At 42.5% G+C, this 14,557-nt stretch overlaps 1 pseudogene; it reads left to right on the forward strand.

Annotated features, from left to right (window-relative positions):
• The window catches only part of LOC139374496 (fibrous sheath-interacting protein 1-like), a 54,174-nt pseudogene that overhangs the window by 2,625 nt on the left and 36,992 nt on the right, over positions 1-14,557 (forward strand).

Consider the following 14,557-nt stretch of genomic DNA (forward strand, 5'->3'; position numbering starts at 1 on the left):
TAATCTTGACAAATTCACAACAACTACCTTATACACACAAATGTAATGGGATGCATAGAAATATAAATATATGGATGAGCGATGGCGTGCGGCATAGGCAAGATGCAGTAGATGGTATAGAATACAGTGTGATCTCGCTGCTGTTTCCTGTAGTCCACGATCATCTTTATGTTTTGTTGATGTTGAGTGAGAGGTTATTTTCTTGACACCACACTCCGAGGGCCCTCACCTCCTCCCTGTAGGCCGTCTCGTCATTATTGGTAATCACCCCAACACTGTAGTGTTGTCTGCAGAATTGATGATTGAGTTGGAAGCGCGCATGGCCACGCAGTCATGGGTGAACAGGGAGAACAGGAGAGGGCTGAGAACGCACTCTTGTGTTGAGGCTCAGCAGGGTGGAGAAGTTGTTTCCTACCTTCACCACCTGGGGGCGGCCCATCAAAGTCCAGGACGTAGTTGCACAGGGCGGATCGAGTCCCAGGGTCTCGAGCTTAATGACAAGTTTGGAGGGTACTATTGTATTAAATGCTGAGCTGTAGTCAATTAACTATACATAGGTATTACATAGGTATTCCTCCTGTCCAGATGGGATAGGGCAGTGTGATGGTGATTGCATAGTCAGTGGACCTATTGGGGTGGTAAGCAAATTGGAGTGGGTCTTGGGTATCGGGTAGGGTGGAGGTGATATGATCCTTGACTAGTCTCTCAAAACACTTCATGATGACAGAAGTGAGTGCAATGGGGCGATAGTCATTTAGTTCAGATACCTTAGCTTTCTTGGGAACAGGGACAATGGTGGCCATCTTGAAGCATGTGGGGACAACAGACTGGGATAGGGATTGGTTGAATATGTCCGTAAACACACCAGCCAGCTGGTCTGCGCATGCTCCGAGGACGCGGCTAGGGATGGCGTCTGGGCCGGCAGCCTTGCGAGGGTTAACACATTTAAATGTTTTACTCACGTTGGCCACAGAGAAGGAGAGCCCACAGGCTTTGGTAGCGAGCCGTGTCAGTGGCACTGTATTATTCTCAAAGCGAGCAAAGAAAGAAGTTATTTAATTTGTCTGGGAGCAAGACGTCGATGTCCGCAACGGGGATGGTTTTCTTTTTATAATCCGTGATCGACTGTAGACCCTGTCGCATACGTCTCATGTTTGAGCCGTTGAATTGCGACTACTTTGTCTCTATACTGACGCTTTGCTTGTTTGAATGCCTTGCGGAGGGAATAGCTGCACTGTTTGTATTCGGTCATGTTTCCAGTCCCCTTGCCATGATTAAAAGTGGTTGTTCGCGCTTTTAGTTTTGCCCGAATGCTGCCATTAATCCACGGTTTCTGGTTAGGGAAAGTTGTAATAGTCATACGGCATCTCTGATGCACTTGCTAATAAACTCGGTCACGGAGTCAGCGTATACATCAATGTTGTTGTCTGAGGCTATCCGGGAAACATATCGCAGTCCACGTGATCGAAGCAATCTTGAAGCGTGGAATCCGATTGGTCAGACCAGCGTTGTATTGACCATGAGCACGGGCGTTTCCTGTTTTAGTTTCTGTCTAAATGCTGGGAGCAACAAAATGGATTCATGGTCAGATTTGCCCGAAAGCAGGACGCGGGAGGGCTTTGTATGCATCGCGGAAGTTCAAGTAGGAATGATCCAGAATTCTGCCAGCTCGTGTCGCGGATTCGATATGCTAATATAATTTAGGGAGTATTGATCTTAGGTTAGCTTTGTTAAAATCCCCAGCTACAATAAATGCAGCCTCAGGATGTATAGTTTCCAGTTTACAGAGTCCAGTGAATTTCTTTCAGGGCCGACGAGGTTATCTGCTTGGGGGGCAGATATACACGGCTGTGACTATAATCGAAGAGAATTCTCTTGGACGATAATGTGGTCGGCATTTGATTGTAAGGAATTCTAGGTCAGGTAAACAAAAGGAGTTCCTGTATGTTGCTGTTATACCATGAGTCGTTAATCACAAGGCATACACCCCCACCCTTCTTCTTACCATAGAGATGTTTGTTTCTGTCTGCCCGATGCGTGAAGAAACCGGGCGGCTGTACCAACTCTGACAACATATCCCAAGTGAGCCATGTTTTCGTGAAACAGAGAATGTTACAATCTCTGATGTATCTCTGGAAGGCAACTCATGCCCTAATTTCGTCTACCTTGTTATCTAGAGATTGGACATTGGTGAGTAATATCCTTGGAAGCGGTGGATGGTGTGCTCGGCGTCTGACCAGTAGGCCGCTCCATCTGCCTCTCCTGTGGCGACCGCGTTGTTTTGGGTCAGCCACTGGGATAAGATTGCATGTCCAGGGTCGAGGTCTGAACAAAGGATCCACTTCGGATCCACAGACGTATTCCTTGTCGTAATGATGGTAAGTTGACATCGCTTTTATATCCAATAGTTCTTCCCGGATGTATGTAATAACACTTGAGATTTTCTTGGCTAACAATGTAGGAAATAGTACATGATAAAAACAAATAAGTGTATCGTTTTCTAAGGACCCGAAGCGAGTCGACCATCTGTCGGCGCCAGCTGATTCTCCTCAGAGACATGAATGAAGAGGAAGGGGACAATGCTGTGAAGGCATGCTGTGAGGTAGGCCAACATACAGCCCTGATGGGGAGCATGTGCTGGAGGATGACTCATGTTTTCAACTGTCTGAATGTGGCAAACAAGAGTTTGTCTAGAGAACACCGTTTGTCTCTCTCTCACAGCACTTGTTCTACACACAAACATTTCACTAATTATGTTTAGGGTAGTAGTAGCCAGTAAACACTTGTTATCAGGGTGGGAATAGTTTTGAAATATAATGACCAACATCTTTCAAGCACTATGTTACTCACATAGCTGTTATGATTGTTGCTATAGCCATTGCTCTTGAGTACACAGAGAAACTGTTTAACACTTAAATTGCGTGTTTGTGTTTATGAAAGTCACGGGTAATATTAGATTATGAAAAAATGTGTATTTCAAAGAACACCTGCAGTTTCATTGGTTTGTTACTGTAGGCGGTCTGCTGCTGCATGCTCTCATGTGGAGCACAAAAGAACTGCGGTTATTCTTAGAAAAAGTGATATTAATTATATATTTTTTCAAAGATAAGTGTTTTGGAAACCTCAATCTCTTTCTGATACTATCCTAAACACAAATATAAACGCAACATGCAACAATTTCACCGATTTTACTGAGTTACATGCTGACCAGACCGGACACGTCGCGTGCGCAAGCGCCACAAAATGTTGCAATTCACGTTATTCAATCATTGCACCCACATTGCTCGCGCTCGCCAACGAGCATCTGCAATGCCAAGTGCTAAAATATAACTCCTTTCTATTTGCTGATGAATGTCTTGCTCGAGCTGTGTATGCAACTGGCTCACCTCTGATGCTCACAGGCAATGTGTATTGGAAGAGATTTCTGAATGTTCTTCGCCCAGCATACACCCCTCCAACCAGACATGCTTTATCTACTCATTTGCTGGATGCAAAGTTCAACAGAGTTCAAGTGAAGGTCAAGCAAATCATAGAGAAAGCAGACTGTTTTGCAATCATCTTTGATGGGTGGTCGAATGATCGTGGGCAAAGAATAATTAACTACATCAACTCCACCCCTCGACCAGTATTCTACAAGGGCACAGATACAAGGGACAACAGACACACTGGTCTCTACATTGCAGATGAGCTGAAGGCAGGCTTCAATGACCTTGGACCACAAAAGGTATTTGCACTGGTGACAGACAATGCTGCGAACAAGAAGGCTGCTTGGTCTAAAGTGGAGGAATCCTAGCGACACATCACACCCATTGACTGTGCTGCTCATTAATTGAATCTGCTCCTCAAGAACATCATAGCACTGAAAACAATGGATACACTCTACAAGAAAATGCCAAGGAAATGGTTAAGTATGTGAACAGTCATCAAGTTATAGAAGCAATCTACCTCACCAAGTAAAGTGAGAAGAACAAGAGCAGCACATTGAATCTGCCCAGCAACACCCATTGGGCTGTTGTTGTCAACATGTTTGACAGTCTCCTGGAGGGGAAGGAGTCTCTCCAAGAAATGACCATATCACAGTCTGCCGATATGGACAGCCCCATCAAGAAGATCCTCCTGGATGATGTATTTTGGGAGAGAGTGGTAAGCAGCCTGAAACTCCTGAAACCTATAGCAGTAGCCATTGCACGGATTGAGGGAGACAATACCATTCTGTCTGATGTTCAGACTGCTTGCAGATGTAAGAGAAGAAATCCGTACTGCCCTGCCCACTGTTGCTCCAAGCAGAGGAAACTGCAGTTCTGAAATACATCAAAAAGCGTGAAGACTTCTGCCTGAAGCCCATAAACACTGCAGCGTACATGTTGGACTTCATGTATGCTGGCAAGAGCATCCTGTCTGGTGCAGAGATCAACTAGGCCTATGGTGTCATCACTACTGTGTCTCGCCACCTTGGCCTGGATGAGGGGAAGGTTCTTGGCAGTCTGGCGAAGTATACTTCCAAGCAAGGGCTTTGGGATGGAGATGGAATATGGCAGACGTGCCAACATATCTCATCAGCCACCTGGTGGAAGGGACTTTGCGGATCTGAGGCTCTTTCCCCTGTTGCCTCCATCATCATCCATATCCCACCAACATCAGCTGCCTCAGAGCGCAACTGATCCTTGTTTGGGAACACACAACAGGCTGAACACACGCAAACAGGCTGACCAATACAAGGGTTGAAAAATTGGTGGCCATCTGGGCAAATTTGAGGCTCTTTGAGCCTGACAACGAGCCATCCTCAACAAGGTTGGAAAGTGACAGTGAAGATGAGGTCTCAGAGTCTGATGTTGAAGAGGTGGACATTGAGGAGGTCCAGGGAGAAGACATGGAAGACCTGAGAGGAAGACAACCAAATCTTTAGTTTCTAGACTATAATTTTACAGATCAACGTTTTTGGGAGATGCGATGGATCATTGGGGATCATTCAATGTTCCCTTTTGTTCAGTGAAGTCATCCCATGTAAAGAGTCAACTCATTTAATTAAAGTTCAATTCGTAACTAAATTGTTTTTTAAAATTGATATTGGAAGGATTTAATCGTTTGCAATTATATCTACTTATGATAAGGTAAAAGGTTTATGTTTCTGTCTCCATATGATATGGTAAATCTATCCAATGCAAAAAGCATCTACATTTAAATGGTATTAATATTATTTTTCATATATTTCCGTTAATTCCCACGGAAAGTTTCCACCTCCTGAATATTCCCCAAAATGTGCAACCCTAGGTGTGACCAACTGTTGTCTCTCAGCGTGGCACATCTCCTTCACATAGAGTTGATCAGGCGGGTTATTGTGGCCTGTGGAATATTGTCCCAATGTTCAATGGCTGTGCGAAGTTGCAGGATATTAGTGGGAACTGTAACACACTGTCATACACAACGATCCAGAGCATCCCAAACATGCTCAATGGAAGACATGTTTGATGAGTATGCAGGCCATGGATGAACTGGGACATTTTCAGCTACCTGGAGTTGTGTACAGATCCTTGCGACATGGGGCCGTTCATTATCATGCTAAAACATGAGGTGAGGGCGGCAGATGAATGGCACGACAATGGGCCTAGGATCTCGTCACGGTATGCATTCTCAGCATTCAAATTCCCTTCCATAAAATGCAATTGTGTTCATGCTTCGTAACTTATACCTGCCCATACCATAACCCCACAATCACCATGTGGCATTTTATTCGCAATGTTGACATCCGCAAACTACTTCCCCACACAACACCATATACAGTGCCTTGCGAAAGTATTCGGCCCCCTTGAACTTTGCGACCTTTTGCCACATTTCAGGCTTCAAACATAAAGATATAAAACTGTATTTTTTTGTGAAGAATCAACAACAAGTGGGACACAATCATGAAGTGGAACGACATTTATTGGATATTTCAAACTTTTTTAACAAATCAAAAACTGAAAAATTGGGCGTGCAAAATTATTCAGCCCCTTTACTTTCAGTGCAGCAAACTCTCTCCAGAAGTTCAGTGAGGATCTCTGAATGATCCAATGTTGACCTAAATGACTAATGATGATAAATACAATCCACCTGTGTGTAATCAAGTCTCCGTATAAATGCACCTGCACTGTGATAGTCTCAGAGGTCCGTTAAAAGCGCAGAGAGCATCATAAAGAACAAGGAACACACCAGGCAGGTCCGAGATACTGTTGTGAAGAAGTTTAAAGCCGGATTTGGATACAAAAAGATTTCCCAAGCTTTAAACATCCCAAGGAGCACTGTGCAAGCGATAATATTGAAATGGAAGGAGTATCAGACCACTGCAAATCTACCAAGACCTGGCCGTCCCTCTAAACTTTCAGCTCATACAAGGAGAAGACTGATCAGAGATGTAGCCAAGAGGCCCATGATCACTCTGGATGAACTGCAGAGATCTACAGCTGAGGTGGGAGACTCTGTCCATAGGACAACAATCAGTCGTATATTGCTGGCCTTTATGGAAGAGTGGCAAGAAAGCCATTTCTTAAAGATATCCATAAAAAGTGTTGTTTAAAGTTTGCCACAAGCCACCTGGGAGACACACCAAACATGTGGAAGAAGGTGCTCTGGTCAGATTAAACCAAAATTGAACTTTTTGGCAACAATGCAAAACGTTATGTTTGGCGTAAAAGCAACACAGCTGAACACACCATCCCCACTGTCAAACATGGTGGTGGCAGCATCATGGTTTGGGCCTGCTTTTCTTCAGCAGGGACAGGGAAGATGGTTAAAATTGATGGGAAGATGGATGGAGCCAAATACAGGACCATTCTGGAAGAAAACCTGATGGAGTCTGCAAAAGACCTGAGACTGGGACGGAGATTTGTCTTCCAACAAGACAATGATCCAAAACATAAAGCAAAATCTACAATGGAATGGTTCAAAAATAAACATATCCAGGTGTTAGAATGGCCAAGTCAAAGTCCAGACCTGAATCCAATCGAGAATCTGTGGAAAGAACTGAAAACTGCTGTTCACAAATGCTCTCCATCCAACCTCACTGAGCTCGAGCTGTTTTGCAAGGAGGAATGGGAAAAAAATTCAGTCTCTCGATGTGCAAAACTGATAGAGACATACCCCAAGCGACTTACAGCTGTAATCGCAGCAAAAGGTGGCGCTACAAAGTATTAACTTAAGGGGGCTGAATAATTTTGCACGCCCAATTTTTCAGTTTTTGATTTGTTAAAAAAGTTTGAAATATCCAATAAATGTCGTTCCACTTCATGATTGTGTCCCACTTGTTGTTGATTCTTCACAAAAAAATACAGTTTTATATCTTTATGTTTGAAGCCTGAAATGTGGCAAAAGGTCGCAAAGTTCAAGGGGGCCGAATACTTTCGCAAGGCACTGTATGTGGTCTACGGTTATGAGGCCGGTTGGACGTACTGCCAAATTCTCTAAAACGTTGGAGGCAGCGTATGGTAGAGAAATGAACAATCAGTTCTCTGGCAACAGCTCTTGTGGACATTCCTGCAGTCCGCATGCCAATTGCAAACTCCCTAAAAACTTGAAACATCTGTGGCATTATGTTGTGTGACAAAACTGCACATTTTAATGTGGCCTTTTATTGTCCCCATCACAAGGTGCACCTGTGTAATGATCATGCTGTTTAATCAGCTTCTTAATATGCCATGGATTATATTGGCAAAGGAGAAATGCTCACTAACAGGGATGTAAAGAAGTTTGTGCACGAAATTTGAGAGAAATATGCTTCTTGTGCATATGGAACATTTATGGGATTTTTTTTCCAGCTCATGAAACATGGAACCAACACTACATGTTGTGTTTTATATTTTTATTGTGTGTGTGTGCACTTCAGGACACTGGATAGCTCTGTTTCGTCGTGTCTCATCCTAGATCAATTCTAGATCAACTCTGTTGTGCTCCTGTACATCCAGTACTGATTTGTCTGTTTGTGCTTCTATAAATTAGACTGTCCTCTTTTTACATTCACATTCTATCATTCTACTGTATTCACATTAGATCAGTCTACTGTATTAATACATTTATCACTAAATAATCACACTCCAAAAAATGGTACCTGGGCATATAACTAAAACGCTATGATATTATTCAGATGGGTCATTTTCAAGTTCTTGGTTTGTGCTGTAGTTGGTAGTCGAAGCTTTATGGCTCACTCATGTTCATGCACAGAGATCATAGTGTAAAAGGATTTGGCTCCCTCTGTGGAGGCACTACTGAGATCTATGAGTTTACGGGACAGTCACGCATTGTGAGGCAGAGGCAATTGCTAAATATTTGGCATTTTGGAGATTTCTTGGCAAGACTCATGGAGCAGATTCCGGTTGCAAGAAAGCGTTGGATTTAGAGTACCTTTTGTAAATAGCGTGTAATTTGTGACAGTAGTTTGGATGGGAGGTCAACTAGTCAAATTTTATTTTTTAATTATAACCTGAGGGTAGATTCTTAAGTCACGTTTTGAAGATATAGGGTCTGCCATTTTTCTGTGAAGTATTTCTGACAGAAATCTCAGTTGACTTTTTTTGGGGCTCAACCCTTTTCTTTTGTTGTTATTTGGGGGAATTGTTGTACCCTTGCTACTTGGAGAGAGGGACTGCTTGTCTTATACTTCAGCCTATATATGTAATTTTCTTCCTAGGGAGATGTGGGCCGTTCCAGTTCCAGCGGGTGACAATTACTCCCCTGAACCAGCAAAACAAGACCAGCTAATTCACATTGACTCCAGGCTGCAACTGCTCCTTCCTGTTGAAGATTTCCTGTCTGTGTGTCCAAAGCCCCAACCCTGACCACAGCCTTCCCCAGACCTAGGTACTGTACAGCCCAACTGTCTACTGCCTAATAGGTCTGGGTGCCATTTAACAAGTCAAAACACCATCTATGCCTGCAAAGAGTCAAGGTCATTAAAAACTTATTCAGGATCGGTGGGTCCCCTGCGGGACTGTTGAGCTAACGTAGGCTAATGCGATTAGCATGTGGGTGTAAGGAACAATAACATTTCCCAGAACATAGACATACAGTTGAAGTCGGAAGTTTACATACACCTAGGCCAAATACATTTAAACTCAGTTTTTCACAATTCCTGACATCTAATCCTAGTACAAATTCCCTGTTTTAGGTCATTTAGGATCACCACTTTATTTTAAGTATGTGAAATGTCAGAATAATAGCAGAGAGAATTATTTATTTCATCTTATATTTCTTTCATCACATTCCCAGTGGGTCAGAAGTTTACATACACTCAATTAGTAGGCCTCCTTGCTCGCACACGCTTTTTAAGTTCTGCCCACAATTGTTCTATCGGATTGAGGTCAGGGCTTTGTGATGGCCACTCCAATACCTTAGTATGCTTGGGGTCATTGTCCATTTGGAAGACCCTTTTGCGACCAAGCTTTAACTGATGTCTTGAGACGTTGCTTCAATATAGCCACTTAATAGATGCCATCTATCTTATGAAGTGCACCAGTCCCTCCTACAGGAAAGCACCCCCACAACATGATGCTGCCCCCCCCCCCCCCCCCCCGTGCTTCACTGTTGAGATGGTGTTCTTTGGCTTGCAAGCCCCCTTTTTCCTCCAAACACAAAGATGGTCATTATGATCAAACAGTTCTATTTTTGTTTCATCAGACCAGAGTACATTTCTCCTAATAGCACGATCTGTGTCCCCATTTGCAGTTGCAAACCATAGTCTGGCTTTTTATGGCAGTTTTGGAGCAGTGGCTTCTTCCTTTCTGAGCGGCCTTTCAGGTTATGTCGATATAGGACGCGTTTTAATGTGGCTATAGATCATTTTGTACCTGTTTCCTCCAGCATCTTCACAATGTCCTTTGCTGCTGTTCTGGTATTGATTTGCACATTTCGCACCAAAGTACGTTCATCTCTGAACGTGCCTCCTTCCTGGGCGGTATGACGGCTGCGTGGTCCATGGTGTTTATAATTGCGTACTATTGTTTGTACAGATGAACATGGTACCTTCAGGCGTTTGGAAATTGCTCCCAAGGATGAACCAGACTTGTGGAGGTCTATTTTTTTTTCTGAGGTCTTGGCTGATTTCTTTTGATTCTCCCATGATGTCAAGCAAAGAGGCACTGAGTTTGAAGGTAGGCCTTGAAATACATCCACAGGTACACCTCCAATTGACTCAAATGATGTCAATTAGCCTATCAGAAGCTTCTAAAGCTATGACATCATTTTCTGGAATTTTCCAAGCTGTTTAAAGGCACAGTCAGCTTAGTGTATGTAAACTTCTGACCCACTGGAATTGTGATACAGTGAATTATAAGTTAAATAATTTGTTTGTAAACAATTTTTGGAAAAATTACTTGTGTCATGCACAAAGTAGATGTCCTAACCGACTTGCCAAAACTATAGTTGTTAACAAGACATTTGTGGAGTGGATGAAAAATGAGTTTTAATGACTCCAAACTAAGTGTATGTAAACTTCCGACTTCAACTGTATCTGATATTGCCCACCCAACTACATCATCCCCATATTGCTTTGTTTTTTGGTCCTTTGTACCCCAGTATTTCTACTTGCACATAATCTTCTGCACATCTATCACTCCAGTGTTTATTTGCGAAATGTAAATTATTTTGCAACTATGGCCTATTTATTGCCTTACCTCCCTAATCCTACTACATTTGCACTAACTGTATATAGATTTTTATATTTTGTCATTGACTGTACGTTTGTTTATCCCATGTGTAACTCTGTGTTGTTCGTGTCGCACTGCTTTGCTTTATCTTGGCCAGGTCGCAGTTGTAAATGAATTTGTTCTCAACTGGCCTGCCTGGTTAAATAAAGGGGAAATAAAAAAATAAGTTGTCAAAGCTTAAATTCTTGTTAATCCAACTCCAATGTCTTATTTACAGTAGCTATGACAGTGAAATAATACTATGCTATTGTTTTAGGAATGTGCACAGTTTTGAACATGAAAAGGTATTAATAAACAAATTATCCACATTTTGGCAGTCTTGATACCAAATTTTGAACAAAAATGCAATGGTTAATTGGATCAGCCTAAAACTTTGCCCATACACTGCTGCCATCTAGTGTCCAAATTCTAAATTGCAACAGGGCTGGAATAATGCATTATGGCCTTTCTCTTGCATTTTAAAGACGATGGTATAAAAAATAAAAAAATCTTTGTATTATCTTTTACCAGATCTAATGTGTTATATTCTCATACATTCCTTTCACATTTCCACAAACTTCAAAGTGTTTCCTTTCCAATGGTACCAATAATATCCATATATTTGCTTCAGGGCCTGAGCTACAGGCAGTTAGATTTGAGTATGTCATTTTAGGCAAAAAAAATAAATTAAAGGGCAGATCCTTACGAGGTTGTAAGACTTTTATAACACGGTTAACACAGTGGGGCATCAACTACAGACTTTTATGAAAGCTCTGTTTGTTGAGCCCCAGGGAGACCCACTTTCCTTATTGTGGAAGATTTGGATTTATGTTGGTAGTTTGCACCCTAACTTTAGAGTTCTTAAATTGAGTCATTTTCCACAACACCCACCAATTTAAATGCAACATAATTGCATTTAAATTGTCCTAAAAATAATCATATTTGTCTGAGCATCAGCAAGTTGTGGGCTAGCTTAAGTTGCTGCTCGACTGAGCTCGAGAACTGCCCAATACATATTTTTTCACTTTTCAGATGTTGCATGCACAAATCCATCTGACTCTTAACCATCGCTAATGCAGTACAACAAAGTATATTGTTTTAATATTTTCAATCTGTGTTTGAGGCAAAGGACAATGGCAACGATTTCACGTAATAAAACTACCACAATGGAACAGGAACATTGTGTCCATGGATTCACATGAGGATTCCAGTATCTCCTTGTGTGTTGTTTGAACTTCATGTTCTGGGGTTGCATGATCACTTTTCTGCTCATTAAAACCATATGTGATTCTTGGAAGTCAACTCCCAACTGTTTGTTCACCATTTCAACATTGACTGTCTCATTTATCTTAGATTTGAATTTCAAAGAGAGAATAAGGCTAATTTATTCAGCTTCTACACTAGGAAAACTGATGTTGCAGTCTTCATTCCCTGTTCTTCACTGTTCCTTTCTGGATGTTACCCCGCTACCACTTTTCTTCAGGTTACATACTCCATCTAAGGTAGATTAGACTGAGACCTTGTTGAGGAGCCTAGCTAAGACTTGGCAAGGCATATCTGACTCCTGTGGCTCTGCTCATTTACTGGATTTTTACAGAAGAGAAATCAAGACCACAAGACAGTAATGGTCAAAATCAGTATTGATACCCCTTCGGTAAAGACCATTTTTAAGTCTATTGAATTGAAACCAGATGAACTTTTGTCCTCACTTTAGTGACTGCTCCGAGACATGATCACTCAGAATTACCTCAGAACCTTATCGCTAAATTCACCAGGACAGATGGCATGCTCATCAGTTGTGTCATCTGTAGAGGCCATGTAGCCAGTGGTGGAAAAAGTACCTAACTGTCATGCTTGAGTAAAAGTAAAGATGCCTTAATAGAAAATGACAAAAGTAAAAGTCACCCAGTAAAATTATACTTGAGTAAAAGTCTAAAAGTATTTGGTTTGAAATGTACTTAAATAATTTCTAATTCCTTACTCTTTTAAAATGTATTTATGGAAAGCTAGGGGCACCTCCAACACTCAGACATCATTTACATATGAAGCATGTGTGTTTTAGTGAGTCCACCAGATCAGAGGCAGTAGGGATGACCAGAGATATTCGGTTGATAAGTGCATGAATTTGACTATTTTCCTGTCCTGCTTGTTTTTGAAGTCATAAAACGTTTTGGGATGAATTTCGAGCATTTAGGGTATCATTTAATTATGTCCCTCATCACAGCTTGAAAAAATAATGGCCATGGAATCACAGTGGCAAGTTCATGTTTCATTACATCCTGAGTATTTATTGTGTGGAGTAGAATCTTTGCCTGTTCGATTTTGCCTTTTTTTTCCCTTTCATGCTCCCACCAAAGGCCTATATTTTCTCAACCATTCAAAGAATATTAGTCACAGAATGTGACACTGGAGAACATTCAAAGTTTGGTGTTGAGAGGTAAAAATAGTAAACTCAGCAAAAAAAGAAACGTCCCTTTTTCAGGACCCTGTCTTTCAAAGATAATTCGTAAAAATTGAAATAGCTTCACAGATCTTCATTGTAAAGGGTTTAAACACTGTTTCCCATGCTTGTTGAATGAACCATAAACAATTAATGAACATGCACCTGTGGAACAGTCGTTATGACACTAACAGCTTACAGACGGTAGGCAATTAAGGTCACAGTTATGAAAACTTAGGACACTATAGAGGCCTTTCTACTGACTCTGAAAAACACCAACAGAAAGATGCCCAGGGTCCCTGCTCATCTGCGTGAATGTGCCTTAGGCATGCTGCAAGGAGGCATGAGGACTGCCGATGTGGCCAGGGCAAGACAGGACGGACAGCTGATCGTCCTCGCAGTGGCAGACCATGTGTAACAACACCTGCACAGGATCGGTACATCTGAACATCACACCTGCGGGACCGGTACAGCATGGCAACAACAACTGCCCGAGTTACACCAGGAACGCACATTCCCTCCATCAGTGCTAGACTGTCCGCAATAGGCTGAGAGAGGCTGGACTGAGGGCTTGTAGGCCTGTTTTAAGTCAGGTCCTCACCAGACATCACCGGCAACAACGTTGCCTATGGGCACAAACCCACCATCGCTGGACCAGACAGGAAAAAGTGCTCTTTATTGACAAGTCACGGTTTTGTCTCACCAGGGGTGATGGCGGGTTTGCGTTAATCGTCGAAGGAATGAGTGTTACGCCGAGGCCTGTACTCTGGAGCGGGATCGATTTGGAGGTGGAGGGTCCGTCATGGTCTGGGGCGGTGTGTCACAGCATCATCAGACTGAGCTTGTTGTCATTGCAGGCAATCTCAACGCTGTGCGTTACAGGGAAGACATCCTCCTCCCTCATGTGGTACCCTTCCTGCAGGCTCATCCTGACATGACCCTCCAGCATGACAATGCCACCATGCACAGAATGAGCAGTATGGCTGATTTCCAGCAAGACAGGAATGTTAGTGTACTGCCATGGCCAGTGAAGAGTCCGGATCTCAATCCCATTGAGCACGTCTGGGACCTGTTGGATCGGAGGGTGAGAGCTAGGGTCATTCTCCCCAGAAATGTCCGGGGACTTGCAGGTGCCTTGGTGGAAGAGTGGGGTAACATCTCATAGCAAGAACTGGCAAATCTGCTGCAGTCCATGAGGAGAAGATGCACTGCAGTACTTAATGCAGCTGGTGGCCATACCAGACTGTTTCTTTTGATTTTGACCCCCCTTTGTTCAGGGACACCTTATTCAATTTCTGTTAGTCACGTCTGTGGAACATGTTCAGTTTATGTCTCAGTTGTTGAGTCTTGTTATGTTTATACAAATATTTACACATGTTAAGTTTGCTGAAAATAAACGCAGTTGACAGTGAGAGGACGCTTCTTTTTTTGCTGAGTTTATATGCGGTGCTATGTTGCAAGTGTG

This window comes from Oncorhynchus clarkii, chromosome 19, assembly GCF_045791955.1.
Source record: "Oncorhynchus clarkii lewisi isolate Uvic-CL-2024 chromosome 19, UVic_Ocla_1.0, whole genome shotgun sequence".
NCBI classification, from domain to species: domain Eukaryota; kingdom Metazoa; phylum Chordata; class Actinopteri; order Salmoniformes; family Salmonidae; genus Oncorhynchus; species Oncorhynchus clarkii.